The sequence below is a fragment of the Opisthocomus hoazin genome, chromosome 8 (assembly GCF_030867145.1).
Source record: "Opisthocomus hoazin isolate bOpiHoa1 chromosome 8, bOpiHoa1.hap1, whole genome shotgun sequence".
Classification (NCBI taxonomy): domain Eukaryota; kingdom Metazoa; phylum Chordata; class Aves; order Opisthocomiformes; family Opisthocomidae; genus Opisthocomus; species Opisthocomus hoazin.
Window position 1 is genome coordinate 37,801,182 of NC_134421.1, and position 22,074 is coordinate 37,823,255.

The 22,074-nt window shown below is 38.8% G+C and overlaps 1 protein-coding gene across 2 annotated transcripts in view; it reads right to left on the reverse strand.

Annotated features, from left to right (window-relative positions):
• SLC16A7 (solute carrier family 16 member 7) overlaps positions 1–22,074 on the reverse strand; it is an 86,024-nt gene that overhangs the window by 60,843 nt on the left and 3,107 nt on the right. Inside the window, exon 1 of one of the 2 annotated variants that reach the window (XM_075428744.1) lies at positions 5,054–5,141. The exons of the other annotated variant lie outside the window; for it this stretch is intronic. The gene's annotated coding sequence lies outside the window, so the exon portion shown is untranslated. Of the gene's footprint in view, positions 1–5,053; positions 5,142–22,074 lie in introns of those variants that run through there. 2 annotated transcript variants of the gene reach the window in all.

The window sequence follows — 22,074 nt, forward strand, 5'->3', positions numbered from 1 at the left end:
AGATAAGGTGAAAGCATGCTGTAACCTTCTCCGGTTTTGTGAACAGAACTTGATATACCTGTTGACAGCTTAAGATTTCTTGTCCTTGAAGGAATAAATTCTTTGCTTTTCTAATCACATGATAAATTCAAAAAGGTCATCATCAGTCCCAGTCACCACAAGGATGATTGCTTTCACTCATTCTGTTTAACAGTAACATTGGTTTTGACAATCAATTGACTTCTAAAATAGTTAAGCTGCGTTAAAATTAGACTGTTGTTATTGAAATTTACAACAAACTGAATTTTTCTTTTATTCATTTCCTTAACTTTGTATATACACCTAGAGTTTAATTTTGTTCTTTTGATATTTCACATTAAATATTACTTGAAAATGAAAAAAGTAAAACTCATTTGAAAACTTACAGAAACAGAAATGAAGGTACCAGTTCATTTTGACCTTCTGAATGGAAAGAAATGAATAAATTAAACATATATGTCATTTCTCATTATCAAGGTGACTGGACGCAATTGTAGGGAGCTCATTCCACTGTGCAAACTCACCCTGACCCAACTAATCATTGAACTAGTCATTGTGTGTCAATATAAAGAATTATCATCTCATCTCCTTAAAATAGAGATACTGTCTGTTATGGATAAAGTTATCTATACCATGTCATACACAGAATATCAGAGGACAGTATTCATCAGTAGTGCCAGATTCACACCAGGGATTAAAATACAAAGCACTAATACAAACTAATGTAACAAGCAAGTTAAAGGAGATTATAAAATAGGATTTGGCTGAGAAATACTGCTTCTTTGCATTATCATCTGTGGCACTGCATACAATCAGTGTTATAACTTCACAGTTACAGACACCTTGAGCTCATACTTGGCAGATTATTAGAAATTTTATGCAAAAGATGCCTGTACAATCCCATACAGAGCCATAAGCATTCAGTAGGACATTTTTTTCTTTATGCCTTTTTTCTCTTATAAAATTGCTTCCAAGCAAAAAAGATATATATTAACAGTGATATATAAACACAACTCTGTAGTATATCCTTTCTTAAACACACAAATTACAAATTAGAAAAATGGATATGGTCTAAAATTCATTAAAAGCTGTTTTTGCTTTATGTATTTCTTCTTTTTTTTTAACTGAAGGATAAGTTTACAGAGATACAGCTATAGTCTGATCCTTCTGAAATGCCTACTGACTTCAAAGAAAATCTGTCCAAGAACAGAAACATATGTTTTACAGCTTCTTCCTCATTATTAACAAATATTTCAGTATTTGAACTAATGGAGTAATTCTTGTGAATGCTTGCACACAGCATTTTAGTACTTGTGCATATCCCTACTGGACCCTACAGCACTGTTTCCCTCTGACGAGCCTCTTAAAGGGAGTCTTGATAGAAAAAACCCCACAACTTTGCCTAATGTGCTCTATAAAAAACAACAGGATACTCAGAGTACTCATACAATAAAATTAATACTCAGACTAAATGTTTACAGACATAAGCCTTTAAACAAATGCAGTGAGCTAGAATTGAGTTTACCTTACTCTCTTAGCTACTAATTCACCCTCACCACAAACAAGAAGATAAATCATACACAGTTCTACCCAGAAAAAGGAGTTGAACTTGCTGAATAAAATATTGCCATTTTTATGTCTCGTCTTTCTCTGCAAAGTCACAGCCTACCCTTTCCCTTTTTCATGGTCTTTCTGTTCTTAAATTTGAGGCCTACAGTTAAAGTCACATCATCATCTTATCAACTATCAAATATTTTTTTATTTATCATTAAAATAGCTAGATTTATTATTCTAACCTATTATTGTTTCTCTAGTTTCTTCATACATCAGACATTATTGTTCGTTTTACACACAATGTGCTATATAATATCAATATAAATCACAATCCCCATATCAGTTCAAAATCTAATGTAAAAGGAAAAATATACGTATACATTAATAATTTTTATAATTTATATAATTGGCATAAATATGGTATATAGTTTTTGTATCAGCATACATCATACATGCTGACATTTTTGTGATTACAGAAATGCATGAATTATGATTTACTGCTGCTAAACATATGATATTAATTTGCTGCAGTATAATGAAAGAACAGAATTTTAAGTGGAAATCTGATGATGGAAGCAGTTGAGTGTTTTGTCAGTTTTCAGTATCTTCAGGACCAAACATCACATATGGCAATTTTATTTGAGGTTGATGACCAGTTCCATTTGTCATCTACAAGAAGTTGATTCCATCAGTTTTATATTATTTTGAATCACCAGATGGCACTTTCCCTTGCTCTAAAGATTTACCATCTGAGCGTGTAGGAGTTAGATCTGGGAGAAACATTGCCAACTGAACTGTGATGCTGTATAGATGTTGAGTGCTTTACCAGTAAAGAAGCACTTGTCTTGTTTCAATCTCTCTCTTTAGCTGAAAATATTCTTTCTCAAACTAGTTGCTGTAGGCAAGCTATGTCTACAGAAGTGGAAAAAACATAATTAAAACCACCCCAGTTTTGTCAACACATATGCACAGCCCAGGGATATTTTTTAAAGGCATTTTTTCACATTCCCCACAAGACTATATTTAAAGTTGCACTTCTAACTTGAATAAAATAATATTGACAAAATGAAATAGAACTCTGTTGAAAAATTTATCCACTTCTAAGTACTATTATAATTTTGCTGCTTCTATTCTGGTTATGATCTTCAAGTAATTTCTCTCCCTTGTTTCCATGTGCAATCCACAGGAAGAAAAAAATCAGAGAAGTATGCAGCCATAGCAAGAGCTCTCAGTGAAGTACAATCATGATTCATTATCATCACATACTAACGGAATATCTCAGTTGAAACACCATACAGCAATGTTTAAACATCATGCAGTGATTATTTTATAATGTCTGTAACTACATTGCACACAAATCTTTCACCCTCCTGCTTTCTTCTGTTATGTGGGTCAAGCACTGTGCTTCCTTTCTCTGTGACTTTGGGGAGAAGAGACAGGCTGATCTGGGGCTTTTTCCCTTCAATTTCTTTCTATCTTCTCATTGTTTAAGGGGATAGGGAGCTGCACTGTTAAATCAATTTTGTGTGGCAATCTGAAAAACAGTTTTTTAGGAGGTAAATTAAAGGAAAAGGAATTTTCCTCATATTGAAACTTCACTAGGGTCGCATGCAGCATCATGAAAAATCACTTGTGCAAACATGACTCCTTTATGTAAGGACTGGGGGGACCTCTCTGCCATTACCCTGTAGGAATACCTTTCTGCTACCTCCTGTTTTTACCAACAGGCAAGTGACTGTTTTTACTGTTGGAGAGTTACAATACATCAGTGACTACATGAATATACACTGGCTTTCCAGCCACTGATGATAAACAAAATATTACTTATTTTTTTATCTCCCCAATATTTTCTTTATGTAGATTTATTGAGAATCATATAATGAGCAAATATGAATGAAAAAAATATGAAGACAGGCATAAAAATAGCCATCAGAAATAAGCGTGAAAACTGTCACCATCAACTAGTTGTGTCATTTTTTGGTTTGCAGTTTGACCCATTTAAGTCCATAGCCTTACTATGTGGTAAACCGTCATGATATCAGAAGGGTTTTGAAGATGACAGCCAAAATTCTGGCCTCTGAGCCATCAGCCCACTCTAGTGAAATCAAAGACAGCTTTGCACTCCGTTTTGAGCTCAGTAAGCAAAGAATTAGAGACTGTGATTCTTTAAACTTTGATAACAGGGATGACAAAAACAGCAGCAAAAATCACCAGGTTATCTCCATGAAATAAACTCCGTATACTTTTCTCCAAAATTATGTTTAATCAGCCGTTGTTAAACTGCTAGTGCATTAACCACTGGCAAAACTCCTTAGGTTGGCTGGAGATTTTAGGGGGGGGGTTACATAGGAAAAACAGAGTTGGATATTACTTCTGCTATTGCTTCAGTCAAAGGCATCTAGTAATTTTGAAGTGCCTATAGATAAAACTAGGCATAGGACACTGAGTTCTGAGGTTGCAAAAGACTGAAACAAAGTTACCTGTGTCAGTGAGATATACACCCACATTGCTTGCTTTAAAGCAACCCCTCATTCTCTATTATAAAAATTTCTGGCACTGCAAAAGAACCAACTATGTAAGTGCTCAGCAAGGCTGAATAGCCTTCATTCCATCATTTGGTTTTGTGCAGGGGGATTATGCTATTGCTGCCGTCCCAAACCCTTATGAAAATAAGCTGTTTATCATGAAGACTTGTCTTGTTAGTAAAATTGATATTGCATTTATAAATTACGTGTTACTTCAGAACACATGGGATTAATTTGCCCTGTCAGCCCAGGCTCTAGTGTTCATTCCCATGCATGCTGCCACACCAGTCATCTACTTTCCCTGTTGCCTCGCTATGTCCAACTTCCCTTCAAGTCTTCTGCCCTCATTCATCTTTTTCCATACTAGCTGTGAGCTTCTTGAGCTTTTTCAAAGCTGTGTTTCTGCCAGTTTGCTTGCACTCTTTATTACTGTCCTATCATTCCTCTAATTCAATCCAAGTCACATAGCCACAGAACCACAGCACACCCTTCATTCTAACTCTGATTTACATTTCACATCCATCAGTTCTGAAATCTGACCTGAGCGACACCGATGCTTCCCTTTCTTTAAAGTTCCTCTTCAGAAGACTCATCTTTGAACTCTCTATTTTCTCAGAAATGTAGGCAAAATATATGAACAAAAAATGTCAGTCAAATCTATAAGTCCTGACAAGACTTGGGGAGTGTCACCTTTCAGTCATTAATCCTTGTTGTAACTTTTTAGGAGTAGAAAGACTGTAAGAACATTTCTTCTCTACAGTGCTCCACACTCTTTCGTCAGTATATGCTAGATAATCATTAAAAACCCAACAGCAAATATTGTGCAATGTGCGCTGGTGCATTGACTCGTCTTGCATTTAATTAGTCAATTCATTTTGCATGGATTACCACAGTAATCTGAAACTACCTATTACCACTAAGTAAAGCTAAAAGGAAACAGAAAAACAGCACATTACCTGGCAGAGATCTGCTGTCCAAGACAATAATCTGAATTTGACAGATAAAGAGCCTTTGTTCAGTTTGGACATTTAAAGACTCTTCGGAGACGTGATTGGCTGATTATCACACATGATGTTTGGACAGTTTATTTTGTACGACCAATTGCCAAACCAACAAGCATCTCAAATTACTGAGGCGCAAGAGGTTATGGTGAAGCTCAACATTCAGAACACAATTCCACAGAGGGGCATTCTAGGTCTACGAACATTAAATCATCTGTTTAGGGTTTTTTTCAGAGTGTCTTTGTTTGACGTGCAGGATTTTTCCTTGTCATCCTCTGTGCATGTTCAAAAGTGTATTTAGATGCTATTGCCTTTAAAATGAGTGCTAATATCTGGGGACACCTGAACATCGTTTGTGCCTAATGCTACAGAATTTCAGCATGTACTCAGACGCTGGGTGTGAACCTGCCTTTTAAAACATATGGTGTCTTAAGATCAGCACTAATATGATTTTGTTCAACAAATTAAAACTGTAATAAAAATGCTCTAAAGATCAGCAGCAGAGGCTTAAAAGCAAAACTGGAGACACTCAATGCAGCTAACATGTTGCAAAAATCTAATTTTTTTCTCATTTGAAGGAAATTGTCCAGCAATTAACAGTAAATATGCAATTAACTTAGACTTTTTTTAGACTGTTCCATTAACAGGCATAGTAAAATACTGCATTAGGCCTTACAGAGTAATTAGACACTTCTTTGTATTAATAAGCAATGCTAGCCACTACATTATTTTAAAAGCTGTATTTTGCTGGAGATAATGCAGAATTTCCTTCAGAGCTCCAAAAATTCTTTTCTGCTGTTTCTTAATGAAAACTCACCATTTTTGCATAGGAAAAAAATCAAATCATTTGCAATACTGATGATAAAAAGAATGCATATATAAAAGGCAAGCTGTACAGTAGACCAGATCATAACTTCACTCAAGAATGCTCAGAAAAATGCTGTTATTGGTTCACATCAAAAGCCTTTCCTTTTTAATTGCAAAAATGACCTTAACTGTTTTTTTGGAGAAGCAAACAAAAAAGTGTGTCTGTCCTTACAATTGTTATTTTTCACAAGTCTCACACACCATACTTGCCTTGACCCAGTAAATGCCGGAAGAGATGAAACTGCATGGACGGATGAAACTACATGGCCAAATGAAAAGGAAAAGCATTCTGACGACTCAGGTTAAAAAATCTGAAACTTTTTCTTGTCCTAGATATTCACTGTGCAATTGATATTAGAGTCTCAAAGCTCCTTAGCAGTGCTTTGTTGGGAATTTTAGGCAGTCTCTGGGACAAATTGTATGAGAAAACTGCTGTCGCTTTCACTGTTCACCACTTTGAATATTCACAGAGAAAGAAGAAATTCTCTCCATGAATTTCTCAATTTATCTGAAAATAATGATGCTAATGATGATCTGCATTTCCAAAACCTGTGGCAATCTTGTATGAAAAGTGAGACGAGTTTTAGTACTACTGGAAGTGCACCCAATATGAGAGTTGCTTAAAGAAAAAGACCAGCCTAATCATCAGAAAATACTATCATTTAATTGATCTCTGTACTGTCTAAAAGTTTCATTCAAATCTGAAATGGTTCCTTTGGGAAGGATAAAATATATTGGAGATAATACACGGCAGCGATAGGTAAGCCTCTAATGCCAAACCGCAGGGAGGACTACTTGCCAGGGGTGTTTGTCTCAGCACTGAGGACAACGGCAGGAAGGGAACGTGTTTGCTGACACAAGCACATAAGAAGAGGACAAAAAGGAAGTAAACACGGGTTGCTGAACTCTGACGGAGATCCTGCGGTGACAGCAATACCGCATTTCCTATTATTGGAGAAAAATAGGAAGCGAGGCATTGTTCATGCTGGACACCCTCTGTTAGATTTTGACAACTCGTGTTGAGTCCCAGGTACAGCTTCTCACTTGTGTCAGCAGAGCTGCTCCCCCCCACCATGCCCTTCAGTGGCAGGCCCTTCCTTCCACAGGATGCCCAGCCTGCCCCAGGGCTGGGGAAGAGAAAATCACCTCTGGCCTCAAGATTTCTGCATCTGTGAAAAGCAGCCACAGAAAGAGGGATTAACAGTGGGTACCGCTGTGATGTCCCTACAAGGTGAGCCCGCAGCTGTCCTCTAGGGATGCTGACTATATGGCCAACATGAGCAAGCACAGCACCAACTTGGCATCAAGGTGGCTGTCTTTTGTCCACCCACTTCAGAGAGCAAACAGAAGGGCTTAAATCTGTGCCTGCACCACGGCTAATCTTCTAAATTCAGGGAACTGAGCACGAGGTAGAAGGTCAGAGCTGATGTCAAAGTGCACTTCTGAGTGACAGAGCTAATTGGCACAGGGCATGCCGCTGGCAGTCAGCTGGCCTGCAGTTCACTGTCAGCTTGAACTCGACGAAAATAAAAGTTAATACTGTCTTGGACAGTTGTCTATAAAAACGTATAGATACCAAGAGGGCTATTACTCAACTCACCATATGAGACTAATCTGGTAGTGTGTTTTGCGAATAATAATGGCATTGGGTTTTTAAATGTAATACGAATCCAGCTACTCAAGTGCTCCTCTGAGATACATGCCTAGATGTAGTTCCTTTACTGCACCTTGCTGCCCACTCACAGATAGGCACACACTTATTAAATCTAACTGTTCCTTCCTGGAAAAGAGCCAGACACCAGAAGAAGGCTGAGGTTTTCTTCTGGGATCATGAGCTTAAACTATTAAAATTGAAGAAAGTTCACCATAACCATTCAGTTTGGATGCTGATCTGAACTTCAGCTCAGGTTTGCTACTCACTAACCTCTGTTCCAGTGCAATGTCTGTTTATTATTAAGTAATAGATAAATAGTAATAGATAAATAGTAATAGTAATAGTAAAAAGTAATAGATACTTAAAAAAAATAATCTCTTTTGCACACAGCCAAGTGATATCTTTAATATTACACACAGTTTTTCCTTCAGTCACAATCCAAGGATGTTGGTTTCCTTGAAAGAATGCTTTTATTTAGCAGCAGCAATAGTGCTTAAAGCTAAATAGCAGTTTGTTCTAATAATGGGGTTTTGGTCAGAGACTCTTTTCTGTTGGTGTGAATTTCTGATTTTAGTGTAATCTCTTGAAACACTTGAGATGCTGGGTGACAATCTCCATTTCTCCTGTTTCTCCTGCTAGTATATAATTTTATCTTTTCACATTTTAGGAAAGATTTAAGTTTGTAACAAAGACTTGCAAGATATTATTTGGCTCATGCGATTTGTGACTTTTTCTGATTTAAGGGAGGGATTCATCACAGCCATATTTAGACATCGACAGTGCTGACACCTGCATGTGATCTGGATACTTAGGTTCCACCTATAGTCAATGGGCAAAAATGAAATTCTGGGACATATCTCACTGATTTGTTTTAGACATCTAAGCTATCACGGAATGATACGTGGCCTACAAGTGCCTGTATCTCTCCATTCTATAAAGTGAATCTAGAAAACTAGCTGAATTATAGATATCTATGCTACTGAACTCTGCATTTGGATGAACCCAGCCTTATGTGCCCATAATACAGTTTCTTGGTATGGCAGGAGACTGGAAATAACGAATCAGTTCCTTCTTCCAGTACAATGTTTTTAAATCTTAAGTGTTTTGGGGTAGAAGGAGGGTTTTCTTGTGCGTTTATTTAACTGTTATGAAATAAGAAAGGGAAAAATATATGTTCTGGATTCTAAAAATGTTCTTTCTGTCTTCTTTGAAGTAGATCTGCAGTTTAACAGTATAGCATTGAAATCTGAAATTTTGCAATCTTTTCTGTATTGCTGAGAAAAATATGTTCAGTTTGGCTGAGTAATGAGTCTTTGAAAAGCATGTGCTTGCAATATCCATATTTTGCTGCTGTGTTTGTAAAATGTGCAACTCAGTAATGTTACACGATGAACATTTTTGTGGCTATCATGGCTATACAGAAGAAAATTTATGGAAGATGCAGACAATCTCATGATTTATGTACATACCGTAGCCAACTAATACTATCCTTTCTGAAAGTAAATCTTCAAGTCAGGTCTTCTATAGCAAAAGCAAATTACTGTCTTGTTAGACAAAAAACAGTGACAAATTTCTTATGTTCAGTTTTAACTCACAATTTACTCAAACAAGTCATTGCATAAATCATCCAGTTAAAAATCAAAACAGTGTTCAATGCCATACAGAACAACGTAGAGGGCAGCCTACCTTATGTAAAGACTGGACAGTTGCCCAGAGCTGCAAAATTGGAGAGGCAGCATCTTTAGAACCAATTTCTGACTGCACTGATTAAATTGCTAATAAGACATTAATTTTCATAGTGCATAAATACTTTGTCTCATATTTTTCTGGAATTTTGTGAGACTGTTATTTCATAATAGCTGAATATGTGGCATTCTAAAATTCTACTAAAATGCCTGGTATTAAATATGATTTCTTGCAAATGTTGGAGTAGAGGCAGCAGAATATAGTTTACTCAAGGCAACAAAATAGCTAGGGCTGTCTCTGATGATACATATACCAAATATGCACCAGGGACTGCTTACAACTGACCAGAAAAACAGTAACTGTTTGCCAGAGATACTGCCAAGACTTTTTGAATAGGCTCAAGAATTCCATAGCAGAGCTGTTTGCAGAAAAAAAAGACAATATTAATTTAAAAATATTCTCTGTGAATTATTTAAAACATGTTATCGTTCAGGCATGAAGCTTTGTTGGATTAGATAACTGCAGATACACAAGAGTTTGAGTAATAAGATATGCCATAGGGTGTGACAGTGCACAAGTTTGAGTGTGTTAGGTATGAAGAAAATGCAAAACTGAAAGGTATGCTGTCACATTGCCCAACATTGTGCGAATCCGTAGCCTTTTGGGCTGGTTCTTGCCTGATTCTCCTCTAACCACTGTTTTGCAGCGGTTAGTTTCAAGGGATACTAAGTAGTGGAGAAGACCATAAGCAACCATGAATGAAGAACAGCAGGACCAGACAGACTTGCTGTACCTAGGCAATGTAAAACACGGACATTTTCTCATCTATCTATCTCCAAAATGGCAATAACTCTCCCGTCTTGTACACCACCCTTCAGAATGAGCCAGACACACTGGTGTGTTAAAAACTGCCTGTGCACAAGTTGCAAACACACGGGCTAAAGAGAAATATCAGTAGTTTCCTTCTCACCACTTGTACTTTAGCACTCATTGCAATGGCACTGTAGCTAAAACATGTGCTTCCCCACCAGCCCCTTAGTCTGCCAGCCTGCCCCAACAGCGACCTCTGCTTCAGCCTGCTCCATGGGAACACTCACTGCTCTCCCTTCACTCTTCCTCCCTAATCCACCAACCTCAAAGGCTGGCAGTCTCACCCACCTTGCTCTAATAGCTCTAGTAACTCAAAAACTTACCAGCGTACAAATCCCAAGCTAAGGAAAAACTACTCCATAACTGACTGACTTAAGTCTTGTTCACCACAAGACTGACACTTTATGTTTCTCCTGGTGCCTTGATTTTGCTCCCAACATCCTCACTGTCTTGTATTTAAATGTATCTATAGGAATATATAGATAATTGCACACCAAATAAAAGAATGCAATACCTTCAAAATAATTTTTAAGGCTACAGTTGGCTGTAACTCTATCAGGTCAGAGTTAAGCCATGATTATTTGAATATCACCTAGTGCCTTAAATAAAGAGATATAAACTTGGCCACCAACTTTCTTACTTTTTTAAAACACTGTAGTAGCTCATGAAAACAAAATATGTTCAAATCACTAATATATGTGTGCAGTTTTTCTGTTTTACTTATATCACTTTAGATTCATATACTGAATCCCTTGCGTTCTCTTTCATAGACTATTTGTCAGCAAGTGTATTTTTTCAAGTAGAAAAATATCTTTTTCTAGTCAGATAAGATAATGTATGAGCCTAATAAGAATAATCATGTGAGCCTAGTTCAGTGGAACTGAGTATGTACATAAGACTCACTGAATATTAGAAAAGAAAGGGTGTTCTTCAGAGGGGAGAGGATGCAGTGAAGATATTGCAAAATCTAAGTGAAAATGAAAATGAGCTTAAATGGAGGGGTAATACTGCCCTTACTGACACCTTAATTTTTAATGACATATATCTTGTGAAAGCCTTACTCTTAGCTTTAACTTGGCAAATCTTTGTAGTTGCATAATTATTATGTTAAGCAAAAAATATTTGTTTCCAGCTTGTAACAAAATGCAAGTAGGTCTCAAATGGGAAGTTTATGACTTTCATACAGATATATAAATTGCCAAATATGTGTTACATTTGTTGGAAGTATGCTCTGCTTGTCAGTCAAATCTAGACCATGATTAAGGGAGGCATTTAAAACAAGTAAGCAATAAATGTAGACGTACATTATAGTGGGAACATGACAGTTGTGCTTGGGTATATATTAGTTTAACATATAAGCAAAGTGATAAAAATATTCAGCAATTGATGAAGTAATTTTGTTTAAAGACAAGAAGGAGATATAACCCATAGTGATGAAAGGGTCTAGTACAATATCTTTCTGCTTGCCTAGAGGGGCAGCTGTGCTGGCAGAAGCTTTTGCCCCCAAGGTATCAACTCTTGGCTGTAGTTTCTACCAGGGTAAAGCAGGTTTATTTTTATGGGCAGAAATCTACACAGATCCTGCCAGCTGAGGCTCCTCAGGAGACAGATAAATTTTATGCAACTCCCAGCTGGCCTGAATATCACAACAGCAGCACGTTTCCCTTAACAGCTCACTTTTCTTTTTTGCTCTCTGAACTAATCAGCTTCTTTCAAGCCACCCTGAGTAAGTCTATTTGAGACACATACAGTACTTTTAGCTACCACAGGTAAAAGATTCAGATCAATGTACAGGTTCACTGTGTCTCTACAGCAGCTATTTTGTGCACATGTGCAGTTTTTTGAAGACGGTAACCTCAGCAGTAACACAAACAGCCTCTCAAAAGTCAGCCTGTGGTCCACAACAGAACTGCTCAAGCTGCTTCAATATTTATGCTGCTGCATTTTAGGATTGAAATTAAAGCCAGTGCTCCAACAATACTGTGCATTCCCTCCACTCTGAGGCATAGAGGGTTTTTTATGTAGCTCATGCTACTATGGCTTTCCTCAAAAGCAGGGCAGAAAAAAAGTCTATGTATTGCTGGACTGCCTGAGAATTAAAGGCCAGCGGCCTGACAGCTTATACCATGTACTTTTCCTTCTTTCTCTACATTCACGACTTTGCATCTTCTCACTGCTGTCACCACCCTTCCTACCTCTGCTTGAAGAACCACTGCAACACCCTCCAAGACAAGAAATTATCAATTCTCTACAGGGGAAAAAAAAAAAAAAATAAAAAACCATCTTACATAAGCTCTTCTCTCTTTAGGACAAGCGACAGTGTGTCATGGTTCCTGTTTGCAGCAGAAAGTAGGCAGCCCATTTCTATCCTCAGCAGGGCCCAGATAAACAGTTCTACCAAATGAAGAAATAAACAGGGATTCCCTCTGGCAAGGTCAGAGGAGCAGATGAAAATGACCCTGGGAGCATGAGTTCAACCAAATACAAAAGGTTCTGTGCTCAGTGGGGTTTGGTTAAATAATTCAGGTCCAATCTTTTAGGAACACAAATATGAACGATTCCCTTCTCAATGGGGTAAAAGAAACAAACACACAAAGCTAATGAACCCAGCGGGGATTGACCAAACAGTTCACACTCCCCTTTGGAGCAGCAAGAATAGCCGTGAAGCAAACAACCATAGCCACTTGGCACTGCAACACAGAACCTGTTCTGCTTTGGTTCGATGAGTAAAAACTTCCTTGATTACAGGAGTCCTTCATTCTTTAGAGCACTAAATTTACTACTAAATGCTGACTAAATAATCATCCATTTAGTTCTGACAGTTGATGTGCTAAGTCAAAGCAATGGTAGTGAAATGCCTTCTCCAAGCATTCGATCCCCTTGTTTTCTTGCTAGGTCGAGTCTACATCTCCTCACGCTCCTGTACCGCCTGTACGCAGGTTCCTCTCTTTCAGTCCCCTGCTTCCTTTCACACTGTTCTTGTACGAAACACTGTTTTTATCCATCAGTATCCTCTACTCCTTCTATGCACCTGGTCATAGAAGTCTTCCAAAGGAGTCAAAAGGATCATATGGAAAATATATCCGCATGTATCTACGGAACTCATGGTAGGTCAATATAGGCTGTAAATACCATACTGCAACACTAGAACTGCCTGAAACATCAAACTAATATACCCGCACTTCTTCTTCCAGTGCTTTCTTCATTTCCCCACTTCATCCCCTAGTATGTAGCATGTCACATATTCCTTCCTATTTTTGTATCACCTTGTGTATTTATATATATACATACCATTATTTCTATTAGAAAACTACCTCCTCACTTATGTATATTCAGTTGCCATAATGAGAAGCAAGTAGATGCTTCCTTGAGACTACACCAGAATGCAAGATTCTTTGCACACAGAACAACTATAACTGCTGTTCAAAGCACTTACTTATAAAGTACTGTAGGCCGTTCAGCGTACAGTTATAACTTCCAATTTCATCCTGTACAAGTGTTAGTTAGAAGAAAGGCCTGATTTAAAAGTAGGATTTAAGCTTCAGTTATTAAGAGATAACAACCTACTTACCCAAGATCCAGTAATACTGAAATTAAAGATCCTAATTTAGGTGGCTAATTTAGGTTTCACAAGACTATTGGGGTGCATATAAAAACTGTTGTATTTATACACCTGGGATGAAACTGGTAAATGAGGGAAGAGAGGAAAACAAAGGAAAGAAAAAAATTCTAACTACCTTATTAAGGTTAAAAACATATTCTGGATCCTCAATAAAACATATCATTCAGTATTCTGTAAGAATTCTATTTTATTAGAGTAGCAATTCAAGTATAATAATTTAAAACTAAGCTTGGACATGGCAACTACAATAGCTTTGCTAATTTTTCAGGAAATAGCTACAAGAAAAAAAAACATCATACCCCCATAGTTAAAATACGTTTGCTCTGAGAACAACATGATTTAAATCATCACTTTAGCTATACAATATTTCAGCAATGCTAAAGTACGTCCAGAAGTGCAAGCTGATTACTTAGTGAAGCAAGAACATCTTATTTCATTAACACCTTTGTATGCTATCACATTCAGAAGAAGAACCTATTTTAATTGTGGAAAGGACAGGCTTTTGTATCCTATTACATTATCATCACAATATGTATTATCCAGGTTGCATAAAACAATCAGCTTTAGTATTAAGCATAATGGTGGAAGCCACTATTAATTTTTTAATCACAAAAATAATTCTCAGCTGGAAGCTGTCAACTGGATCAACACTCCCGTGTGTATTTGGGTGCTACCAGCCACAGCCATGTATACACAACATATTCGCACTTCACATGTCAGAGCCCCTTTTTCATGGCACACCTGAGAGGGAGTCTCCTGCGCACGTGCAGATCAACTTAACAGACACACACAGTGGGACACGGTAGCAGACTGCACACTGCCATGGGGCTTCGCAGTGCTGTACCAGACGTAAACCAGGAACAAGCCCCTTTTTCGCTCACCCACTGCTAAAGCACCAGAACAAATCTGTACCACAGGGTCCAGGTTGTCTCCCACTGAGTAACAGGCCATCATTACTTAGTATGGTGGTTCTAGCCTTTATTTAATTTTGCAGTGTTAAGTGTAATGGTTTTGAATGTGTCTCACACTATTTGCAAAGTACTTCTGCAATTCAAGGTATGGTCAACCATGAGGCTAAACAATGTCTATAAAACTCAACTCTTGCCTTCTATTTTCAAGGTTGCAATGTTCGAACTGTATTGCTGAATTGTTTATTAATTTTCTCTCATATCATATTTCATATTCATTTTTTTATTAATGTCTTGTATGATGGATATACTGGTAAGAGTGCACTCCCATTTGGTGATCAGACAACACAACCACTCATCAATAACAAAAACTTTGCCATACCCTACAATTAGCACACCGAAACAACAAAAGCAAAGGTCATTCTCTCTGCTTCTTTGTCAAAAGTAAAAAAAATATTTAAAAATCTGAAGACAACTAAAACCCACACTGACTGAAAATATGACACATTATTCCACTTCTGCCATCTTGAAGATATTTGCCTCTATGAAATTCCTCAAAATAATATTTCCTCAGGTTAATGCATCTTTCCCTTCTATTCTGTTTTCACCCTCTGCATTTGTCATTCTTCTAAGGCATTTTTGTCATTATTTTTCTTTACCCTAATCATAACACCTGAAAAGCAAAATTAAAAAACAGAAGGGTGAAGAATGTAAACATTTGTAACTCTAAAGACAACAATAGCATGATAAAACATAAATACTGGTTGCTATGGAGGAGCATCATCTGTGCCATGTAAAAGCTGTCCTTCAAGCGAGCCTGTCTCTGACTGTTTCCAGATTTAGTGTGGAAGACCCAGTACGCTAGCAGGATGAGCAGAGCAGAATAGTAACTTGACACTTTACCTTGAGGTTTTCTATTCTAATAAATAGGGAAAAGCAAAATGTTCTCACAGAAAGAAAGATGGGAACAGAAGGACAGAAAAGATGGACACTTGAAAGTATTTGTTTGGAAACAGAGAAATCATTTAGGTAATCATTATGAGAAATAATTTCCATTTAAACCAATCAGGCAGGTCAAAGCAAGAGATCCAAATGACTAACTGAGTCTTGAGAAGCAGTCAAAAGAGTCTCTTCAGCTATTACCGGGCATAAACAACGAGTAACCCCTTTTAACCCAGTGGAACTGCACAAGAGGAAGGGCGCTCAAACTCACACCTGGAGTCACAGAAACAGAGCAAATGCCAATCAAGCAACACTGACATATTCTTTGACTGAGAGAAAACACCACAGTGCTTTTAGGTCTCTGTTATAAATCCCCTTCCAGGATTTTTCTACCTCATGCGAGTTTGGCCCTTACACTTACAGAATCACAGAATGGTAAGGGTTGGAAGGGACCTCTGTGGGTCATCTAGTCCAACTCCCCTGCCGAAGCAGGGTCACCTACAGCAGGCTGCACAGGACCTCGTCCAGCCGGGTCGTGAATATCTCCAGAGAAGGAGACTCCACAGCCTCCCTGGGCAGCCTGTGCCAGTGCTCCGTCGCCCTCAGAGGGAAGAAGTTCTTCCTCATGTTCAGACAGAACTTCCTATGCTTCAGTTTGTGCCCATTGCCCCTTGTCCTGTCACTGGGCACCACTGAAAAGAGTCTGGCCCCATCCTCTTGACACCCACCCTTCAGATATTTGTAGGCATTTAGAAGGTCCCCTTGCAGCCTTCTCTTCTTCAGGCTGAACAAGCATAGCTCCCTCAGCCTTTCCTCATAGGAGAGATGCTCCAGTCCCCTCACCATCCTTGTAGCCCTCTGCTGGACTCTCTCCAGTAGCTCCTCATCTTTCTTGAAGTGGGAAGCCCAGAACTGGACACAGTACTCCAGATGGGGCCTCAATAGGGCAGAGTAGAGGGGGAGGAGAACCCCCCTTGACCTGCTGGCCACACTCCTCTTGATGCACCCCAGGATCCCATTGGCCTTCTTGGCAGCCAGGGCACACTGCTGGCTCATGGTCAACTTGTCATCCACCAGCACTCCCAGGTCTCTCTCCACAGAGCTGCTCTCCAGCAGGTCCGCCCCAAGCCTGTAGTGGTGCATGGGGTTGTTCCTCCCCAGGTACAGGACCCTGCACTGCACTAGCGCTTGTTGAACTTCATCGGGTTCCTCTCTGCCCGACTCTCCAGCCTGTCCAGGTCTTGCTGAATGGCAGCACAGCCTTCCAGTGTACCCACCACTCCTCCCAGTTTTGTGTCATCAGCAAACATGCTGAGGGTACATTCTAACTTGTTAGCTTTACTTATAAATCTCCTCTTTCACTAATACAGCTAAAACTGAAATAGGCCATGCACAGCACTCATGATGCTCTAGCGTTGTTATGTATGAATGAGAAAATAAGCTAAATTGAAATAAAGCACCTTCACATCCAGCATAACTACATCAAAACATCTCTTTTTGGATAACTACATCAGAAAAACATGAGAACAAAAGCTACTTTATGCCTCTAGTCAACGTAATTACATCTGCACAAGAACAAGAAAACAGGATCTCCTTTTTTCTTATTCTTCATAAATACAATGCATACTTCATGCTTTATAAATACAGGCTATTACGGCATATTCTTTCTACCTATTTTATTTAAATGTACAACCCAGAGCTCTCAAACTACACAACCTTTTTTCACTCCTCGCTAATATCTGGTGTTGGGGCTTCTAATCACAGGCTGTTGAGTCCCCTGATTTGCCTTTTGTAGTGCTGGTGAGAAGCAGGGAAAGAGGCTGCCTAATGGCAGACAGGGAGTTAGGAGCCCTGTGTGATACAATGATCAGAGATCTTCTAAATTCCTCAGGGCAGAAAGGAAGTCTTTAGTTTCACACTATGTACAAGTTATTATAAAGATGTACATCTTAAAAAAGGGTTTGGTAATGGGATAATAGGCCCATTGCCTTCTTCAGCACCCAGCACCAATTTCCCTTCACAGTCTCGTCTATTCTCTCCACCTGCTCCCAGATGCCACCCCCTCGCTCAGCCAGCTTGAGTCTCTGTCCTAGGCACATTTTTTATGTCTCTGAACCCAGTCTGAAGTTCCAGTTTGCAGTTTATAGCTCACCAATTTCTGTATTTCTAACATCACCAGGAGGCAGCAGGCACACAGGCTCCAGTACCCAGACCCAAATCCATCCCTGGCACAGCGTGCAAAAGCAGTTAAGAAGAGATCTCTAGAAGAGATTTGTTCAGTGGAGAGTGTACTCAGCAAAGGCAGAATCGTTGAGGAATTTAACACATAAAATTCCAATTCTTAAGAAATCAGACACCTACATTCCCATGGGAAGCTTATTTGCATCACTAAGTTGTTCTTTTTTCTTTCTTTCTTGAACCTGCCCTGAGGCCCATATTAAGAATGCAAACTATAGGAGCTCAATTTAGTAATCGCAACTCCTACAGCATTTTAATTCAATAGCGTGGCAAATTGTTGAGATGTCCTACAATTTGAGTTTTCCAATTTCCATCTCCCAGTAAGGTCAGCAGAGAAAAGCAGCTACGTCTCTCAGAAGCCAAGTTGTTATAGTTGGTAGTTTGAACATAGTCCTGTGTCACTTCAAAAATTCTAACCTCACTGCCAAATGTTTATATCACTATCCCAGAGATTTGAAAAAAAATGCCACAAAGCATTTCTAATATTAAAAAAACACTCTAATACAATTGATTTCAAAAGCATACAGACAGAACTGATTTTTGTTTAAAAAAAATCAAGTACACATTTTGCATGTATGCTTTTGCCATTTTTGTCAGCACAGAAATGGTAAGTTCTTTTTGGTTTGTTTCCTCACATGTTTTTAGTACTGTAAAATAAACATTTATACTCTTTCATTCAGAAAACAAGCACTGAGAAGTACAAGTCTGAGGTTGACACTATGAGTTTCATACTAATACAAGAGACGAATTGAGATTTCATCTTTTTTTGTCTCCTTTTCACTTGTACCATGGACTGCAAGAGTGTCTAAGTGGTGAGTGGCAAGTATGAATGCTAAAATCTTAATTAATCCATTTCTATGAAAAAAAATTTACATCTCTTGGGATGATGTAGTGCTGTTTTGTGACTGATTGTACTAATTTCTATTGCACGGAACACATGCAAAAGGCAACATATATCATTGCACTGTCATTACCACCACTGTAATGACAGCAAATGGCTAAGTTTCTTCGATGCAAAACATATTTTGACCATCACAACTCTTTGTCATTTGTGCTATCCCTAGGTGCCAAACTTGGGAGTGCTGCCAATAGTTTGGTGTCACTGAGGCCATATGATGAGAGGGCACTACACAATGCTCATGCCTGAAGCTGCGGCAGGAGTCTGCTAGCAAGTGTGGGAAGATGAGTTATTCTAAAGGACAGGAACTTTTAAAGATATATAAAGATAAGAAAAGCCATGAAATACAGGAGGTGTTCTGAGCTGTCTTCTGTGCAAGGTGCTCTCTGAATGTTCCCACAGCACCTTGATCATCACCTACAGTTGAGTCCTCCACTGGAAAACCTTAAAAAGAGATAAAAGTGAAATAACTACCAAGCTTGCTGTCAAAACAACTGGAAAGTGTTCTTTTTGGGGTACAAATGTTCAGGCTGGAAGAAAGCAACCACTGTTTAAACAATCCTGCACATTCGAGCAACTCCAGTCTGTGGAGTTTTATGCTTTGACCACTAGAATCAGATGTTGTCATTATCTTTAATCGTAAATACATGAAAAGAATGTCACATTCACCTATTCTGAAATATTCCAACTTCTGCAAAGTCTGGGCTTTCTACAGTTTGTCAATAGGTGACTTAAAAGTACAAATTTCCTGCAGTCTAAAGTTATCAGCTAATTCTACATAATTTACATTATTACTCAGAGCACTGCTTTCTTGTTGGGTGGAACTGAAATACATTCAATGCTTCACATTCAATAATCACGACACCAAGTTAAAAGAAAATGCATCAACAGCTACATTAAAAATCAAGCTTAAGTTTGTTCTCTAGTGCTTCCTGATTTTGTGAATTAACATTAATTCAATTTCTTAAGATCTTAAATCTTCAAACTACAAAGGAAAAGAGTACATCATGCTAAGGCCCCATTCTTTTCCAATAATTTTCCTCCTTCATTTTTGTGAACTTTTTAAATTGCCCTAGTTATGCTACTATCCTGGAAACGCTTATTCATTTTTTATCAGCAAATGCTCTTAATGCAACACCTCTGATTACGTATTACTGCAAGTGTCATGAGACAGGAAAGCACCACGTCCCGAAAATAAAAAAATATTAGCATGTAACTGGGGACTTGTCCTTGGAGATAACAAATAAAGGAACTACTTAAAAACACTGCATAAAATAAAATTAAAAATATAATCAACAAAAGAACTAGCTGATGAGGATGAATCACCCCATCAGACACAAATATTATGAATTAAAAATGTTGAGATTGCAAGGAAAAAAACAAACTGAGACTCCTTCTAGTTTGTCAGCCACTATGACCTGGTTAGCTATACATTTGCTCTTCAGTAAAAGCTTTACATTATTTTGATTGCTTGACTATAAGACCAAGACCCTTTAAGAAGTATTTGAAATATGTGATAGATTGTAAAGCCAAATAGAGTTCCCCAGTCAGTTTGTCCAACATGCTCTATTCTTCAAGTTACGGAATATTATCTCCTTACTCGTATATCCCAATTACTTTTATTTGAATACTGCAAACCTTTCTTCACATGTTCCAAAATTCACAATAAAATTATCAAAGTTCACACCACAGTTCACAAATACATGCAAGTCAAGGAATGCAGATTTGGACTGAGATGCATATGTAAGGCGCAGCCTGTTTCTCACTTTCATTTGACACGTAAAACAGTTGGTCAATGAGGTCCTATTTTCCTATCTAACCTCCTCCTTGGAGTTGTGCAAACACTAGGCCACATATATTACACAAACAGACACAGAAACTGGTAATGTTCTCTATCAATGATTAGCAGCCCAACCCTTTTTTAATAAAAATCAGAAGATAATTACATTTTCATAATTATACCAATCTTGAAACATAAAATTCATTTAACAGCACAGATTATTAGCATAGCTCAAAAACATTCTTCTTTTCTCAATCCTCACTTAAGAAAATGGGCAGCTTTAACTCTGGCAAATGTTGTAAAGGATACAATGAATTGAGAATTATATTCAGACACCATCTTTGCTAAAGCAAACATCTACTCAAGAAAACTACAACTCTTCAAAAGCATCCTGTGATGTTGCAATGGGACCAAAAAGCAGGTGAGCTGTAGTCTCCTTTCTTGAACTGGAAGGGGTCCAATAATAACCAGAGTTGCTGGAAGGAAAACCACCTGCTAAGGCACATGGAGGACAGACAGGTGATTCGAGACAGCCAGCATGGCTCCACCAAGAGCAAGTCCTGCCTGACCAACCTAGTGGCTTTCTATGATGGTATGACTTGATCAGTGGACAAGGGAAGAGCTACTAATGTCATCTGTCGGGATTTCTATCAAGCCTTCGACACAGTCCTTCACAGCATCCTTCTCTCTCAATTGGAGAGATATGGATTTGATGGGTGGACTGTTTGGTGCTTAAGGAATTGGTTGGATGGTCGCAGCCAGAGGGTAGTGGTCAACGGCTCGATATCCAAATGGATGCTGGTGACAAGTGGTGTCCCTCAGGGGTCCGTACTGGGCCCGGTGCTGTTTAACATTTTCATCAATGACTCAGACAGCGAGATCGAGTACTCCCTCAGTGAGTTTTCAGACAACACCAAGCTGAGTGGTGCAGTTGACACGCCAGAAGGATGGGACGTCATCCAAAGAGACCTGGACAAGCTCGAGAAGTGGGCCTGTGTGAACCTCATGAGGTTCAACAAGGCCAAGGGCAAGGTCCTGCATCTGGGTCAGGGCAACCCCTGCTATCAATACACAGTGGGGGATGAAGGGATTGAGAGCAGCCCTGATGAGAAGGACTTGGGGGTACTCGTGGATGAAAAGCTGGGCATGAGCCAACAATGTGCGCTCGCAGCCCAGAAGGCCAACCGTATCTTGTGCTGCATCAAAAGAAGCATGGCCAGCAGGGCGAGAGAGGTGATTCTGCCCCTCTGCTCCACTCTGGTGAGACCCCACCTGGAGTCCTGCATCCAGCTCTGGACCCCTCAGCACAGGAAAGACATGGAGCTGTTGGACTGGGTCCAGAGGAGGGCCACAAAGATGATCTGAGGGATGGAATACCTCTCCTACAAGGAAAGGCTGAGAGAGTTGGTGTTGTTCAGCCTGGAGAAGAGAAGGCTGCAGGGAGACCTTATAGAAGCCTTTCAGTACCTGAAGGGGGCCTATAGGAAAGATGGGGAAAATATTTTCAGCAG